This window comes from Leopardus geoffroyi, chromosome A2, assembly GCF_018350155.1.
Source record: "Leopardus geoffroyi isolate Oge1 chromosome A2, O.geoffroyi_Oge1_pat1.0, whole genome shotgun sequence".
Taxonomy (NCBI): Eukaryota; Metazoa; Chordata; class Mammalia; order Carnivora; family Felidae; genus Leopardus; species Leopardus geoffroyi.
Window position 1 is genome coordinate 35,044,952 of NC_059331.1, and position 17,404 is coordinate 35,062,355.

The window sequence follows — 17,404 nt, forward strand, 5'->3', positions numbered from 1 at the left end:
TTTGAGAGAGAGAGAGAGAGAGAGACAGGGCATGAGTGGGGGAGGAGCAGAGACAGAGGGAGACACAGGATCCAAAGCAGGCTCCAGGCTCCAAGCTGTCAGCACAGAGCCCGACGCCGGGCTCCAACCCGTGAGCTGTGAGATCATGACCTGAGCTGAAGTCAGACACTTAACCGACTGAGCCACCCAGGTGCCTGGGAGAAAGCAGGATTTAGTTGGAATTTCTTTTGTATGTTCCTGTTAGAATTTCTGGATTGCTGGTTTCTTCTGTCTAGAATGCATGAAGCAAAACAGCTCCTGCCCACCTCCCCCCAGAAATCAAACTAGAAAAAAACACAAATTGAACAAACCCGGGAACCTGATCATTGTGTTGCTTTTCAGGTCCCAAGATCCACAGCTCATCTGTCTTCTCTCCATCGTTAAGAATTTCTTTATGTTTCTTCCATATGTAATGCACAGGTTTTTAGTTGTACTTAGTAAAAGGAATAAGAAAAAGTATGACTACTCCATCTTTCCTGTCATGGAAGTAACTTGAACCCTGTCATTTTAATGGCTAATGCTTTTTAATTTACTGTAATGTGCCTTTTAGTTTTTTTAGAGTAGACACAAGACAAACACAAATTTTCTTTTCGTGTGTTCATCACCTAGTTAGGAAAGCACCATAGAATACGTATCAAGTAACCTGTGGCAATAAAGTTAGCATCACAGTCTCCAAAAAGAAATATGTGGACGAATATATAATATATACAATTCAAGGCTGGCCTTATGCTGTTGCATTTAAATCTGTACATATTGTGTAGTTTTTATATCTTAAATAGCTTGTTAGCCTACTACCAGCAGTCCATTTTATTTGGAATTAAAACCTTTCTGTGGACATTAAGTAGCCACAGAAAAAGCAGAAATCAGCACTTTAAAATTGGTTTATTTTATAAGTAAATGTCAACTAATTACTCCAATAAGTTGAAAATTCTTGCTTATATTAGCCAGAGTTATGTTCATTTTCAGAGAAAAAAATTCCGTGTCATAAAATCTCTCTCTTTCTCTCTCACCTCCTTGTTATAAAAAGTTAAGTGTCTCCTCATCTGGGTTTTACTATAGGAGTCGCATAAATGACCAGATTTATTAAACATAGACTTCTTGAGAGCATTCAGGAAAGTTTACAGTCTTAAGTCAGTAGACAACCGCTTATGGGTCTGCGATGCTTACTCTATGAGCCCCTGTCTGGGGCCATTGCCAGAGGCCTCCCCCAGGGAAGTGTTTGGCTCTCTTTTCTCAACCACTGTCTTTCCTTTGACTGGGACTGTGTCCAAGGCATGCCTAGATTTCTTGTCTTCCTCTGATCTCACCTCAGTCCATCGCACCTCAGGAAATCCCTTTCTTACCTGTTCCTATATCTTTCTTTAGCCCTGGTCCACCAACCTTACCCCTTCCAGCTCCAATTACTTCAGAAGTCACAGAATCACCATTGTTTCTACACAAATGTGGGAACAAAGACCTGGAGAGATTCAAGTGGTTTTGTTAGGACAGGCATATTAATAGTGAAACAGAAGATCAGAATTCCAGTTCTTTAACAAAAAATATTTCTATCTTTGTTGCATTTTTGTAATTCCCTCTTTCTCTTTTTGTTATATTTCCATAATCACCTTGGGGGCAAGGTAGAGGGGAATAAAATATCACTAGCATTGGGTGATTAATGATAAGAATTGACCCAAATCGAGAAAAGGAAAGCCATACATAGATGAAAAAAAATTACAAAATAACTATTGTATCCTGTAATTCAAATTCCCTTCACATTATCTAGAAGTCAATTCACCGGGTGTCAGAATCTGGAGAGAGGTTGGATGGGGCTTCCTTCTACTGTTATAGAAGTAGTCTAAAATATATACTAGTAGTTGACATTTCTTGTGAAATAAATAAAGTTTTTTGCTTGAAAGTAAGAGAAAGCCAACTGAAAAAATGCCTGAAACAAAGGAAAAATCAACGGCTCGTATATTTAATAAATAGGTTTGAGGCATAAGGATTTAAAAGTTGTGGTCAGGAATTTATCTTTGTACAATTCTTGGCTCTGCCTTCCTGTGTTGGCTTAATTTCCAAATAGGATTGACTTTTAAAATCTTATTTATTTATTTATATAAGCAGCATCAGGTTTGTATCTTAAAATCTTAGACAGTCTAGGGGAATGAAGGTCTTTTTTCACAATAGTAAGAGTGATGCACATTTTCTGACTGGAACTACTAAGGTCATATGCTCATCTCTGGACCAATATGCTGAAGACTGGAATGCTCAGATTAGCCTAAATTCCTAATACATTTCTTAACCCCAGAGATGGAGTCAGTTCTATTGAACTACATAAGTTGAGGGAAAGGTAGGAATATTTCCCATAGAGGAATATTGAGACACTCTCAGCGAAAGAAGGAAGGAATGCTGGGAAGATAGATCAACATGTATCTATTGTCCACAGAGGAAGTTATAATCTGAGTAGAGAATGAGGTCAGGGGAAAATTAATCCCATAAACACCAAGACTTTCTTTGCTATCTCTGATTTAACTATCTCTTCTGAATTGGAGATAGGATCCTAAAGGTTCAGATTTCTCCCAAAATCTGTTTCAGAATTTTCCTGAAAATTTTCTCCTATCACATGCCTTTTCTGTTAAGAATTTGTGTGTCATCCTCGTGCAGGGCCCATGCTAATCTTCTCTGTATCGTTCCAATTTTAGTATATGTGCTGCTGAACGAGCACATACATCACTTTTGTTATTAAAACTATCTTTTTTCAAAGCATGAGTCTTCAAGTTACATTTTTAAAAAACGAAATTATTATTCAATTTTATCTTTTCTACTTTGTTTAACCATGTACATCAAGGCAATATGAACCCATTGTGAATATACTTACTTTATTCTAGCAAAGTTACTGCATAGGTAAGTTTGGGAGGCTAGACTGGAAATGTAAGTACTTTTTATAAGTATTTTTTTAATGGAAAAATGAATTTCATGTTCCACACAACTAATTAACAAATGAACCAGTGGAATACAATTCATTTGCAAGCACACACTGCTAAGAAATCTAGGGGATGCATCAATGAACTTTAATTACGTGGAATCATTTGATTAACTTAGTCTTCCTCCTCTACTCCAATAACCAGGTGTCTTCCTGAGCAAAGTTTTAGCAGATATGATCAGAAGTACAAGTTGGGACAATCGTGTTTATTTGGATAGATGACCTAGATATAACTATGCCTTAAACAGAGCTCAGTTCCCTTCCTGGTGAGTATGCGGGAGGTTAGGAAGGTATTCTCATGTACAGTGAATTGATCAGAAAACCTTGTTTCCAAACAAATGAAAAGATTTTCATGACTCTTAAGATAGGCACAATCTTTAAGCTGATGGTTTTGGTGTAGCCCTTTAAAGAATGCCTTTCTCAGAAGAGGTCTTCCCAGGTGTTAAGAAGAGCAGTGTTTGTGTTGGCCACTCTTGTGTGCTACCTTTGGTTTGCTAAAATAGAAGACTGATGGCAGTAATGTTAAACTGCAGTTCAATGTTTTGGAGAGAATCCATCCATCCATCCATCCATGCATCCATCTGTCGATTCCTTCACTAAGTATAACACAGGTATAAGATTCTGAAAGAGGGGGCCAGCCAGGCCACTGGGCCCCAACCCTCAGGTTTAAAGGAAACTTGACTTTTGACATCTGATCAGCTAAACAAGTTCATGGGAATAGCATGAGGCCTCATCACAAAGGTTGACCCCAACTGAAATCTGAGGGATCCCAGAATGATTAAATAGGAAATTGAGAGAGTAGCCTCAATCTGAATCTAAAAGTTGCTTGATTCCAAAGGAGGATCTCAGAACGTGGCATAGATGGTTTGATGGGAGAGTGTGGAAACAAGGACAAGTCTTAGGAATATATAGTTTGATGGGGGAGATTGATTTGTAAAGATTCATTATAATATCAGGCAGAGAGAAACAGTTGCTATGCTAGAAGTAAAGGCTTTGGGCTAATGAAGGATTCATGACGGCAAAGACCTGAATTCTTGACCTCGACCGTAACCTTGACAGACTTTGGCTCCTACCACCTCTGTGGTGAATATCTTATTCTGTGTGATTCCAAACGAGGAGAATTCCCTTAGCCCTGAGACCCACAAACTGGTTAATGGTTAATGGTAACTTTAGGACAAAAAACAAACAAACAAACAACAACTATATATATATCTATATATCCATATCTATATAGATGTATATCTCCAAGAGTTTTATTAAGTGGTTAGGTCCAAATAATTTATTTATGTTATTTTTTATTTTTTTAAGTTTATGTTTATTTATTCTGAGAGAGAGAAAGAGAGCAAGTGGGGGAGGGGCAAAAAAAAAGAGGGAGAGAGAGAATTCCAAGCAAGCTCCTTGCTCTTAGCACAGAGCCCAATGCAGGGCTTGAACTCATGAACCATGAGATCATGACCTCAGCTGAAGTCAGCCGTTTAGCCACCTGAGCCATCCATGTGCCCCAGGTCTAAACAATTTAAAGTGTATAACATATTTATGTCCTAACAATTTAGTAGCTGTTAGAAAAAAACACAAGTGCACTGGACAACAAAAAATGTTTACTTCAATTTTAAACAACCATAGTTATTGACTGACAGATGGGTGTGCCTGTCAGATACTACACCGCTTTTCAAATCTTGGTGCCAGAGAGAACACCCACCATCCTTTGTTTGCATTCCATCGTGATTTTTACGTGGCCTTGGCTTTTTATCAGAGTACGTGCTGAAAACTCATCTTTACAAAGGTGGGGCGCTCTCAAACGGAGTGGAGCTAATGTCAAAGTTGTGAACTATCATAGATACTAATTCATGCAGTGTCTACAGATCTTGAGTATCTCTGTTTCTTTTACACATTTGAAACACCCTGTTGTGCTGTTGTGTTTGCTTAAGTGCTCTGTGCACAGTCTGGGAACTCAAACCTTAGCTGTTTTTTCTCTGTTTATCGTGGTGATATCCATGCATTAATCCCCAAATCCTGTATTCGTGTTAGGACAAGGGGCATTCTGCTTAGTCAAAAATATAGGCTCAGAGAGTTGCCAGTAAACTGGATCAACATCAGTCATGTTGAATTGAGCTAAAACCATGGAGATGAACTATCAAATCTGGAGAGGATAACAGAACACACTTATTACTTAAATTTAGAGTCAGTGTAGCTTGATGTATTTGTATTTTTCATGACTCAGAAGAACTTCGAAGTCTTGAGGTCCTCACCGTGATTATTCATGAACATGGTTCTAGTGAGTTCAGTGGTGCCCAGCTTATAGATTTATGTTATCAGAATGCCAGTTTTATACTAGCTGTACTATGCAATATATTATTTCTCTAATACCAGTAGCGTCAAATGGGTCTAGAGCTATAGACAACTTTGGACTAACTATATTTTCTGGCAGCAGTGAAAGAGAATGAGACATAGGTTTGTGGGAATAAGAAATGCTCATGAAAACAAGGACCCAATAGATTTGCTAAAAATTTTTTTTCTGAATGGGATGCGTATCAAGGGATTAATGTTTCTGAAATATAATGTAGTTCTTTTTCTCACTTAAGTAAATCTTGCCTTATGTTTCCCCACCCCTGAGGTCCATAGCATTTGTTGGCTGAGGGGAAGACAGGTACCATCCAGAACAAAGACATCATGGCTGGGCTCTGAACCTCAGAAAGAATATTCTGGAGTCCAGATAGCAGTGGTTATCCAGTTTTAGTAAGCATCAGAAGCAGTTGTAGGGTTCGCTACGAGACGAATTACTGGGCCCTATTACTGAAACCCGTTTAAAGTTTCTGCTTTAGTAGATGTTGGGCAGGCTCCCAGAATTTACATTTCTAATCAGTTCCCAGGAGATATTGTCACTGCTGATTTTCAGACCACACTTTGAGAATCACAGTAGTTCTTGAAAGTCAAATGTACTGAGAAAGATGTGGGATTTGTGAATTTCAGAGCTTTCATTTCCATATCAAAAGCAAAGCATAGAGTTCTAAACCTGGAGTGTTTTTTTTTTGTTTTTTTTTTTTTATCGCAGATCGATGTTAGTAGGCATTACCAGATGGGATGAGAAGTCCCCTCTGCTGATGGAGAAAAGTGACCAAGGGAGGGGAAAGAAGACAAAATGACAATAAAGAGACAGAATGTTTTCACCCCGTTTCCCCAGCACTTAGAGTTTAATTTAAATAGCATAAAATAACAGTCATTAGTTAATGTGAGGAAATTGACTATTATCTAACGATGTTGTCCATTTTCTTGCCTTGAGAGGTGTCAGACCTCTCATAAAAACTCTGCTAGGATGTTTCAGGGTTCCATCCTGTTGCTATTAAATTTTTTTCTATGTGTAAAAATATTCTAACTTCAGAATTCCAAGGTACAGCCTCACGAACCGTTTCACATGCATGGGCAGTGAATTCACTAGCGACTTTAAATAAGATATCACTCTACTGCTGAATGCATCAGTGTTTTTCAAGGCTTTTAACTGTTAACAATCTTCCTTTTGTTTTCCACTAAGGACAAAAGCTGTATCCTTTCCGGCAGTGGGCACAACCCTGTAATGGTATTCCCTCCTGTTTGGATATGACAGATACCCTCTCAGGAACTAAACTCATTTCTGCACGAGGTACTTGAGACTTGGAGAAGTAAACCACAATTTATCTCCTCTAAATAGCACTCCCCATTTCAGAGCATGAGGCAGATAACCTCAATGTGAACTTTGCCTATGGATGTTTATCTACAGCCTCCAAGTAATATGGATTTATTCTGGTAATATACAGACCATTTTGCAGATAATGTCGAGAGCAAACATTTTATTACTGATTTCTTGTAAATTACACATGGCTGTGTTTTAATGGATTTTCCTTCCAAGCCTCAGTCTCATAACATGAGTAGTTATACAGATTTTTATTATGATCTTGAATATTGACTTTTAATTATACACTGGTTAACAAAACAAATAAGGCTGTCATTTCCATCAAGGGAGTGCTAAGGATAGAGGGTATCTTTTGACATCCCTCCTACCTTTCCATCCCAGTGCTACTTGCTTTAACATCACCCACACCAGGCATAAAAATGTAAAATTATCACATTACTTTAAGAAGGCCCTGGAGCAGTTTTTAATTATGTTTATCACGGAGGATACATGGCTTACAATAATGATGGTTGAAGGGCACCTAAGCAACTATATTCAAGGGTAAAAAAGGCTGTTCTGAAGGGTGTATGAGATTTCCATCTCAGTAGAAGACAGACTGGAAAAAAAATACATTTAAATTGAAGCCAGGTAAGGTAGACAATGGAATGAACTTCCTAACCATAAGGATATCTGGGGAAACAAGTCATTAAAAAATCCAAGAACTAAACTCCACTCTTTGTGATATATTTGAGTTCTTAAGATGGCCTTATAGAAGATACAGCATCTCACCGCAATGGCCCGAGTCTTGCAAATCCGAAGTCAGCATCTAGAAATGGTGACCCCGCTAACACTGCTCCTGTTCTAAGACTCAGTGAGCTCATCCTTGGAGATAAGAAGAGGTGGTGAGGAACTTCTATCAGATGTGTATATTTTTAGATTCTGTTTCTGAGTATGAGGGTTAAAGGCTTTTGAATCGCTTTCCTCCCTATTCAGGCAAAAAAATAGGTCAAGAGCTCAGTAAGACCAAGGAGATCAGTGGTTTATTTTTGTATGGCGGTTAGCATTCTCCTTAACCCTTTCTCCCAAGAATATCCTGAAATATATCCTGTGAGGAAATATTAGTGGTGACAAGAAAGTCAGGATATTGAGGTCTAAATGAACGTTGGTTGTTTAATAAATCTTGGTGGGAGATATGGATGAGGGAATGAAATATGAAATTGTGATAATAGTGTAGTTGGGATCAAATCAGGTTAATGTATTTTATTGAGAACTATAGAAAATCGGAGTAAAGAAGGACCTCAGAAATGAAATTTAATCCATTTTTTAAAAAGTAACGGGGCAACTGAATAACATGCTTTTTTGGTCATCTGAATAATAGTATCAGAACTGGGCAATAAAGCCAGTATGAATGTGTTTCCATACATTGCACTCTTTGGGGATGCTAGTTCTCTCTGCAGCTTGTCTTATGGAAAAATCTAGAGGTTTTTTTTGTTTGGTTTTGATTCCTATACACTCTCAACAAAAACAGCCAAAACCTTAAGCCAGTTCTTTAGCTCAATCTGGGAAAAATAGAAACTACTTGAATGTCTGACATTATATTAAAATTCTTCCATTAATTCTGGGGCCACCCGTGCCAACTTGGCAATGAAGTAATTAAGATTATGTTAATTACTTAAAAATATTTTCACTACAGGGATGCCTGGGTGGCTCAGTCCATTGAGCATCTGATTCTTGATTTCAGCTCAGATCATGATCTCACAGTTTGTGATTCTGAGCCCCGGACAGGGGATAGGGCTCTGTGCTAACAGTGCGGAGCTTGCTTGGAATTCTCTCTCGCTCTCTCTCTGTCTCTGCCCCTCCCTGGCTTGCACGCGGTCTCTTGCGCTTTCTCTCAAAATAAATAAACATAAAAAATTTTTTTCACTACAGGAAATAATTTTGTCACTTTTATAAAGTAACATTTCCACAGATGGTAGCTAGACAAGAAACGTTGTTGCTGGAAATACGTATCAATGACTCGATGAGTAAATGGGGTCCTTTAATTTGATCAGTTGTCTGTTTCTTGACTTGTTGGTTGAAATGGATTGAAATCCTCACCGTAGTGATAAAAACTGCAAGTCCATGGTCACTCTGCGTGGAAAATGCTTATATTTTTGGAGCAGATATGAAATTGGGCCATTTTTCTCAGCATTAAGTTTGTCTCAATACTTTTGGAGAAAGAAGCACTTACCCCTTAACTTTTCAGCGATTCTGGCCAATTATCAGAAATTCTTTCTATCCCACTAACAGAATCAGTTCTCCAGGAAGAAAAGAACGCGCACAAACTGCAACTGGAGGAAGTTATGTTTATTTCAGAGTCTCAAGGAGCCATGTGTTGTTAAGCAAAATATAAAATGTGCAATAAACTTTAGTTATAAAGGACTTTGTTGGCTATAAAATTTTATTTTACGGCTGTCCTCCTATGGCTAAACACGTTCAAGATCAGTAAAGTATTAAAATATTTGAGATGGCAGAACACGAAGCCTAATTCCAGAAACACAGCAGTGGGAAAGAATGACAAGGGGCAGACACAGAGTGGCTATACTGTCATCTCTATAAAGCCCATCCTTTGACTATGTACGTAATTAAAAGGGACGCGCAGGGTAGAGTGAGCATCTTTAATTGATCGTTTCCATTACTCTCCACACTAATACCAGTTGAAACCGAGAGTGACAACTTTGAGCCAGAACCTTGTTACAGTCAGTCAAATGCAGGCACTTCCATCTTAAGCAGTCAGAATGTTGAAGAATTTTCCTGAGGCCCAAATTGTTGTTTTCAGAAGCCTGTGGGAGCTGAGAAAACACATAGTGTTTTAAATTTCCCTAAATGTTCAGGGAGGCGGGGATTTTTATTTTTAAATACAAACCCCCTTATACACTGTCTGAAGAAATCCTTTGTTACTGAAATAAGTCTCTCTGTGGAAAATTATAATTTTCAGGGGAGCTTCCCTACTCATCAGACTCAAGGCTGGTTTGGACGTTGCAAAATTGCATTATATTCCTTGAGGATAGGAATTAACTGAATAGGGGAAGCCAAATTTTAAAAACAAGAGGATGATGGTGTTTTGTGCTGAACCACTTGCAGAATAGGAAAATTAGAAAATTCTTTTGGATCTTCTATCAGACTTAACATGATCAGGATGATGAAAAGCATTTTCATTGCTTTTGGAGTATCATTGTTATATTTGAACTTGGTTTTTCAAGTTCCAGCTTTCTGGTATACACATTTGATTTATTGAGGTTTTTGTTGTTCCTGTGTGTATATATGCATATGTCTGTGTGTGTTGGGGGGAGGGGAGGGTAGTTTTTATTATTATATCCTCAGTTTCTAGCCCAGCGTCTGGTACATAGTAGCCTCTTAATATATCTTAAGGGAAGACATTTTAGACCATTTACTTTTGTTTCCTATTTACAAAAGTTATACTATTTCACTATAGAAAAAATTAAAGGAAAATAGAAAAACAAAAAAAATTAAATTCACCCATAACCTTACTATCTAATTTGGATGAATTGGTATTAATATTTTGGTGTGATTCCAAATACCTGATTAGTGTATATATACATGTACACTCATAAATATACCTAGAAACACAGAGTCACACACATATATACATATATATGCCAGGCACCCAAATTGGTATCAAAATAAGTATTCACTTACATATTCTTTTTAAATTTAATTTTAATGAGTTGGAGAATATTTAATCTGATGTAAAATTATGTATAGAGTTCTCAGGGACCACTCACTAAACTCTCAAACCATGAACTTTACAAACTGGGGCTCAAGAAGCTTCCCTATGTTTCTCTTACTGGCTAGTAATAACATTTATTGAGCATTTACTGAAAGCATAAACTCTGCTAAGCCCTTGATTCATAGTATCCTGTTTTGATCCTTACAACAACTTTTTGTAAGTTAATAAATAGCTATTAAATGCTATTAGGGTGTTTTATCATCTCTATCTATCTATCATCATATATATATATACACACACACATATATATGTGTGTGTGTATATATATGTATATACATATATTTACATTGTTTTAAAATATAAATATAAATTTATGTTGTGTTTATATAAATTATATATTTATATATTTATTTGTATTTATATTCGTATATTTATAAAATTGGTATATAACATTATATTAGTTTCAGGGGTATACCATGGTAATTCAACATCTTTATTCATCACAAAGTGATCATCTCAAAAGTCTAGTTACCATCTTTCACCCATTTCACCATTCCTAAACCCCTTCCCTTCTGGTATCCACCAACCTGTTCTTTATGTCTATAAATTTGCTTTTGCTGTTTCGCTCGTTCACTTGTTTTGTTTAGATTCTATATATGAGTGAAATAATACTGTTTGTGTTTTTCTTCCTCCAATTTATTTCACTTAACATAATAGCCTCAGGATCCATCCATGTTGTCACAGATGACAAGATTTCATTCTTTTTAGGGCTGAGTAGTATTTCATTGTATTCCTGTACCATTTCTTCTTTATCCATTCATCCATAGATGGGCATTTAGGTCTTTCCACATCTTGGTTAAGGTAAATAATACTGCTATGAACGTAGGAGTACATGTATCTTTTCAAATTAGTGTTTTCATGTTCTTCTGATAAATACCCAGATATAGAATGGCTGGATGATATGTTAGTTCTATTCTTAACTTTTTGATGACTCTCCATAGTGTTTTCCATTCTGTCTGCACCAATTTACATTCTTTTTTTAAGTTTTTTTTTTTATTTATTCATTTGAGAGAGACCAAAACAGCGTGAATGGGGGAAGGGCAGAGACAGAGGGAGAGAGAATCCTAAGCAGGTTCCATGCTGCCAGTGCAGAGCCCAATGCAGGGTTTGAACTCATGAAACCATGAGATCATGACCTAAGCCAAAACCAGGAGTTGGACACTGAGCCACCCCTGTGCCCTTGCACCAGTTTACATTCTTACCAACAACATACCGGGGTTCTCTTTTCTCATGTTCTTACCAAAACTTGTTATTTCTGGTCATTTTAACGAAAACTGATCTAGCTAGTGTGAGGTGATTGATATCTCATTGTGGTTTTGATTTGCATTTTCCTAATAATTCGTGATGTTGAACATCTTTTGATGTGGTTGTTGGCCATCAGTATGTGTCTGCTTTGGAAACATGTTTATTCAGATCCTCTGCCCATTGTTTAATTGGGTTGTTTTGTTTTTGTTGTTAAGTTATATGAATTCTTTGTATATTTTGAGTATTAACCCCTTGTTGGTTATGTAATTTGCGAATATTTTCTTAGGAGCTTCTTTTTTAAAAATTTTAAAAAATGTTTATTTATTTTTGAGGGACAGACAGAGACAGTGAATGAGCGGGGGAGGGACAGACCGAGGGTAAGACACAGAATCTGAACCAGGTTCCAGGCTCTGAGCTGTCAGCACAGAGCCCCATGTGGGGCTTGAACCCACAAACCATGAGATCATGACCTGAGCCGAAGTCGGACGCTCAACCAATTGAGCCACCCAGGCGCCCCTCTTCTAAGGATGTTCTTTTTAAAACCTACAGAGTATAAGTAATTTGCCCAAGTTTTCCCACTAGTAGGTGGCACAGCTGGGTTTCAAACCCAAGCCTGTGAAATCTCGATGCTGAGCTTTGAACCTTTGAAGTTAGTACTGACTTGACTATTACCATGACTGTGTTACACACATATATGGACATATCTTTGAGACCCTCTACCTTTTGATTACTCGGCCTTGTTGATTATATTTGTGAAATATCCTATTTTCCATTTTCTCATCAATCCCTTAGCTCAATGGTTCTCAACCAGGGACAGTTTGCCCTCCAGGGAGACATCTGGCAAGGTGTGGGGACTTTATTGTTCTGGTGGTGGTGGTGGTTGCTTGAAGGGGATACTACTGGCATCTACTAAGTAGAGGCCAGGGGTTTCGCTAAATATCCTACAATACCCAGGCTCCCAAAGCAAAGAATTATTCAGCCCCAAATGTTAATAGTACCAAAGTTGAGAAGCTCTGCCTTGGTTCATTTCCACAGCCTTTCTTGTCTAAACATAAACAGCCTCCTAATTAGTTTCTCTTTCTCACGTTTCAGTCTCATCCACACTGCTTCCATGGTTATCTCTTTAAACACAGATGTAATCATGCCATGCTCTGGCTCTGTTTAGCTCTGGAACTCTGGAGAACTGCCCATGTCCAAATGTAGATTCAAGCAGTTTTAGATTGTCTGACTTCAGCGAGATTGAACCTCTCTGAATCTCAACTCCATTACCTATAAAATAAAGGGATAATAGCTATGCCTAACTTTGATAGGGTTCTTGTGAGGATATTACCACTTCATGGATGGCACAAGGTAGGTCCTCAGTAAATGTTATTCATCATTAAGAAAGAAACCTTTGAAGGTTTTTTTTTTTTTTCCTGCCTGCAGAAAAAAGCCCAAACTTCTCAAGACATTTCAGACCCCTCTCCATGTACTCCCACTCAGCAGCCTGTTTTCTGGGCTGCTACCCTGGATCTTCTAGGATCTGTGCCCTACTCAGGCAGATCTAGCTGTCATCCTCTAGATTCATGGGGATTTGGAGGTCTGCCTTTGCTCATGCTCCCCTGCCTGCCTGGGGAAGTCCATTACTATCTCCTCCACCTGGAAACATCTGTCTTCTTCAGGACTCTATTTATCCTTCTTCAATAGCTAGTTAGATGATCTTACTCCTTCCTCTACCTTATCACAGTATTTTGGTTATTCCATTTATCAGTCTGTCCATCCATCCATCCATCCACCCATCTGTCCTTCCACCCAACCACTTATCTATCATTCTATCCTTCCACCCATTCATCCATCCATTAGGTGGTTGTAACACCTAGTAGTTAAGATTAGAAACTCTGGAATCAGGTTTCCTTAGTTCAAAAATCAAATTCGTGTAACCTTGAACAATTTACTTGGCTTTATGAAGGCTTGATTTCCTTGCCTCTAAAATAAATATAGTCGCATTGTAATTGATAAAATCATTGCGAAGATGGAACATGTGTACAGCATTTACCATGTTACTTGCTATATATAAGCCCTACATGAATGTTAGCTCTCATCCAGCTTGTATTTCTTAAGCATCTACTCTGTGACAGGTCCTCTGCACATTGTGCCCACCTTCTAAAGAGTGGTGCATGTGCCCAAATGTTTCATTAAAGAGCTTGCTTAAAAAGGTAATTAAAAATATCTCCCCATTCACACCAACGCTTGAAATACAGGTGGTAAAAATACTGTGTCTGTCAACTTCTGCCCATGTTTCATAAAGTTCTGCTGGCCAGTATTTCTCTCATGAGATACTAAATATGTACCTATTGTTATGAGAAGTGTGGTCAGTCAAAAGAAGTCTGCTATCTTCCTGCAGTGGAAGACTCTCCTCCATTTCTAACCCACTTTGTAAGCTGCCTCTTTGGGCATAATACAATCAAAAGAAATCTCTTCAAGATTATGATATGGCCCTCAGGCTTCTCCATTACCCTAGAGCTGAAGAGATGATAGTGTCATATTTCTGTAGAAGGAATTCAGTGACTGCTTAATTTTACGTGTGAATGTTGAATGCTTTGTATTTTGTTAAAATTCAGATTGAATTCTCCTCACTAAGCAAGTGATCCAATCTGATTACTATAATACATTCTCCTCTGTTGCCCACCATTGCCAAAGGCAAGGTATTACTTAGAGAACCACTCCCTCCCCCCAACATGTACACACATAAACCCAAAATAAATAGATCTGTGCAATCATTATTGAGCTAAAATAGCACTTAGAAATGTATTTTCATTATGAAAAATGGCCAAATAAGAGTTGCCAACTATTCGTAGCCCTGTAATGTAAGTCAGATAAATTGGTGCCCAGAAGTCTGACATTTCAAAAGCCTGAGAATATGTTGCATTTTTTCTGATACGCCGTTTTTGTAATTCTCCCCACTATTTTCCTGTAGCACGAAGCAATTCTTCTGTGTCCAGGCAGTTCAATTAGAGCATTGTAAAAAGCTGTCATAATGACTTCAGCATAAATGCCCCTGAGCAATAGGTATAATTGTGGAGAGGAATAAGTTCTTCTCTTACCACCCTGGTGTGGGCACTAGCGTTAATTAAGTTGGAAAAAGAATGCACCATTGGTAGCTTCTCAACTTAGTTAACCTGCCCAGAGACTTAGAAACACACTATCACGGGGTGCCTGTGTGGCTCAGTTGGTTGAGCGTCTGACTTCGGCTCAGGTCATGATCTCGCGGTCTGTGAGTTTGAGCCCCGCGTCAGGCTCTGTGCTGACAGCTCGGAGCTTGGAGCCTACTTCCGATTCTGTGTCTCCCTCTCTCTCTCTGCGTCTCCCCCGTTCATGCTCTGTCTCTCTCTCTCTGTCAAGAATAAATAAACATTAAAAAAAAATAAGAAACACACTATCTCACCTAGAATGGGTTCTCTGCTTGGGTCAGCCTAGCACCCCCATGCCTTCTGTAGCCAACAACACCCTCATTGTCTTCTCAATGCATGTGTATTAGGTGGCTCCACACTGGGGTGAGATACCCATAAAGTCATCTCCTCTGAGCATGGGCAGGCCTTAGAGGTTGACTTCTAGTGCATAGGAGGCAGCAGAAATGACACTGTGTGACATTTGAGTCCAGGTCGGAGGTCAGCAAACTTTTTCTGTAAAGGGCCAGAGAATAAATATTTTTGGCTTTTCAGGCCATACCCATATTGTCTCTGTCATAACTACACAGCTCACCCACTGTAGCATGGAGCGCAAGCGAGGTCGGCTGTGTTCTGATGAAACTGTATAAAATTAGGTGTATGGTCAGATTTGAGCCACAGGCTATAGTTGGCCAATCCATGGGTTAGGCTGTAAAAGATGATGTGGCTTCTGCTTAGCTCTCTCTCTTCAAGTAGACTTTTTTTTTCTTTTAAAGAAGTTTTAGGGGCACCTGCGTGGCTCACTTGGTTAAGTGTCAGACTCAGTTTCAGCTCAGGTCATGATCTCGTGATTCCTGTTTCTGAGCCCTGCGTCAGGCTTTGTGCAGACAGTGTGGAGCCTCCTTGGGATTCTCTCTCTCTCCCTTTCTGCCCCTCCCTAGCTTGTGCTCTCTTTCTCCCTCTCTCTTAAAATAAATAAATAAACTTAAAAAAAAAGAATTTTTAGGTTCACAGCAAAATTGAACAGAAGGTACAGAGGTTTCCGTGTATTTATGGTTCCCCCACAGAACCATAGCCTCCCACATTGTCAATATCCCCCACCAGAGTGGGACATTTATTATAATCGATGAACCTCTGTTGACATGTCATTATCGCTCAAAGTCCTTAGTTTATTTTGGAGTTCATTTTTGGTGTTGTACATTCTGTGGCTTTAGAAATATAATGACATGTATCTGCCACCGTATATCATACAAAATAGTTTCTCTGTGCTTTACCTTTGTCTCCCTTCCTCCTCCCCAGCTCTGGCAACCATTGATCTTTTTACCATTTCCACAGTTCGTCTGTTTGTATTTTTCTCCCAGAATATCATATAGTTAGAATTATACAGTATGTAGCCTTTTCATATTGGCTTCTTTCATTTAGCTTGATAGCTCACTTCATGAGCTTCTTTCATGAGCTTGACAGCTCATTTCGTTTTAGTACTGTATACATTCCATTGTATAGATATACCAAAGTTTACTTATCGATTCACCTCCTGAAAGGTAAGTTTTGGCAATTATGAACAAAGCTGCTATAAACATTTATGTGCAGGTATCTATGTAGACAAAGCTTTCATTTGGGTAAATACCAAGGAGCGTGATGGGTGGATCATAAGATACTCGTATGTTTAGTTTTGAGAGAAAACTGCTAAACAGTGTTTCAAAGTGGCTGTGCCATTTCTCATTCCCAGCAGCAGTAAATGAGAGTTCCTGTTGCTTCACATCATTGCCAGAATGTGGTGGTGTCAGTGTTCTGGATTTGAGCCATTCTAATACATCCGTAGTACATCTCATTGTTGTTTGAATTTGCATTTCCCTGAAAGCATATGATGCGGAGCAACACATATACATTTCATATACTTATTTGTGACCTGTATATCTTTTTTTGGAATCTCACTCTTCAAGCCACCATTTTTAGCCGTCCTGAAGCCACCATTCAGGAAACGCTCTGAAGAAAGATGATATAGAGATAGAAGGAGATGCTAAGGAGTCCTAGTTGTTTAAGTCTTTTCTGACAGATGTATGAGAGGGAAGTCTTCAAGACGAGTCCAGCCGAGCCAAAAATCTATCTTACTGTAACCATATTGTAAGACCCTCCTGTGAGAACTATATAGGGGAGTGCAGTCATCCGCGAGTATTGAGAGCTGATGAGATGGACATATGACCTAGTTCTTTCTTTCACTATAGTTCAACACCCTGCTCATATCATTTTGTACAGGGTTGGATGTATATCTCAGTTTGATCCATTCGGACTCAATTTCTTGATCTTCACCGTGAGAAAGAGTAGAAGATCTCTCTTTTTGCTTTGTTTCTAACTGAATAGCATGTAAGCCTGGGGCTCCTAGTGTGCATCATCATACCATACAGGAATAGCCTGTCGAATACAATAGCCAATGAAGGGGGGTGCCTGGCTGGCTGAGTGTGTTGAGCGTTTGACTTCGGCTCAGGTCATGATCTCATGTTCCGTGAGTTTGAGCCCTGCGTCGGGCTCTGTGCTGACAGCTCAGAGCCTGGAGCCTGTTTCAGATTCTGTGTCTCCCT

At 38.7% G+C, this 17,404-nt stretch overlaps 1 non-coding gene across 1 annotated transcript; it reads right to left on the minus strand.

Moving 5' to 3' along the window:
• Positions 1 to 2,632: 2,632 nt before the first annotated feature.
• Positions 2,633 to 2,740, minus strand: LOC123607731. Its single transcript, XR_006716880.1, has one exon. It is a non-coding gene; the product is annotated as a U6 spliceosomal RNA (small nuclear RNA).
• Positions 2,741 to 17,404: the final 14,664 nt, after the last annotated feature.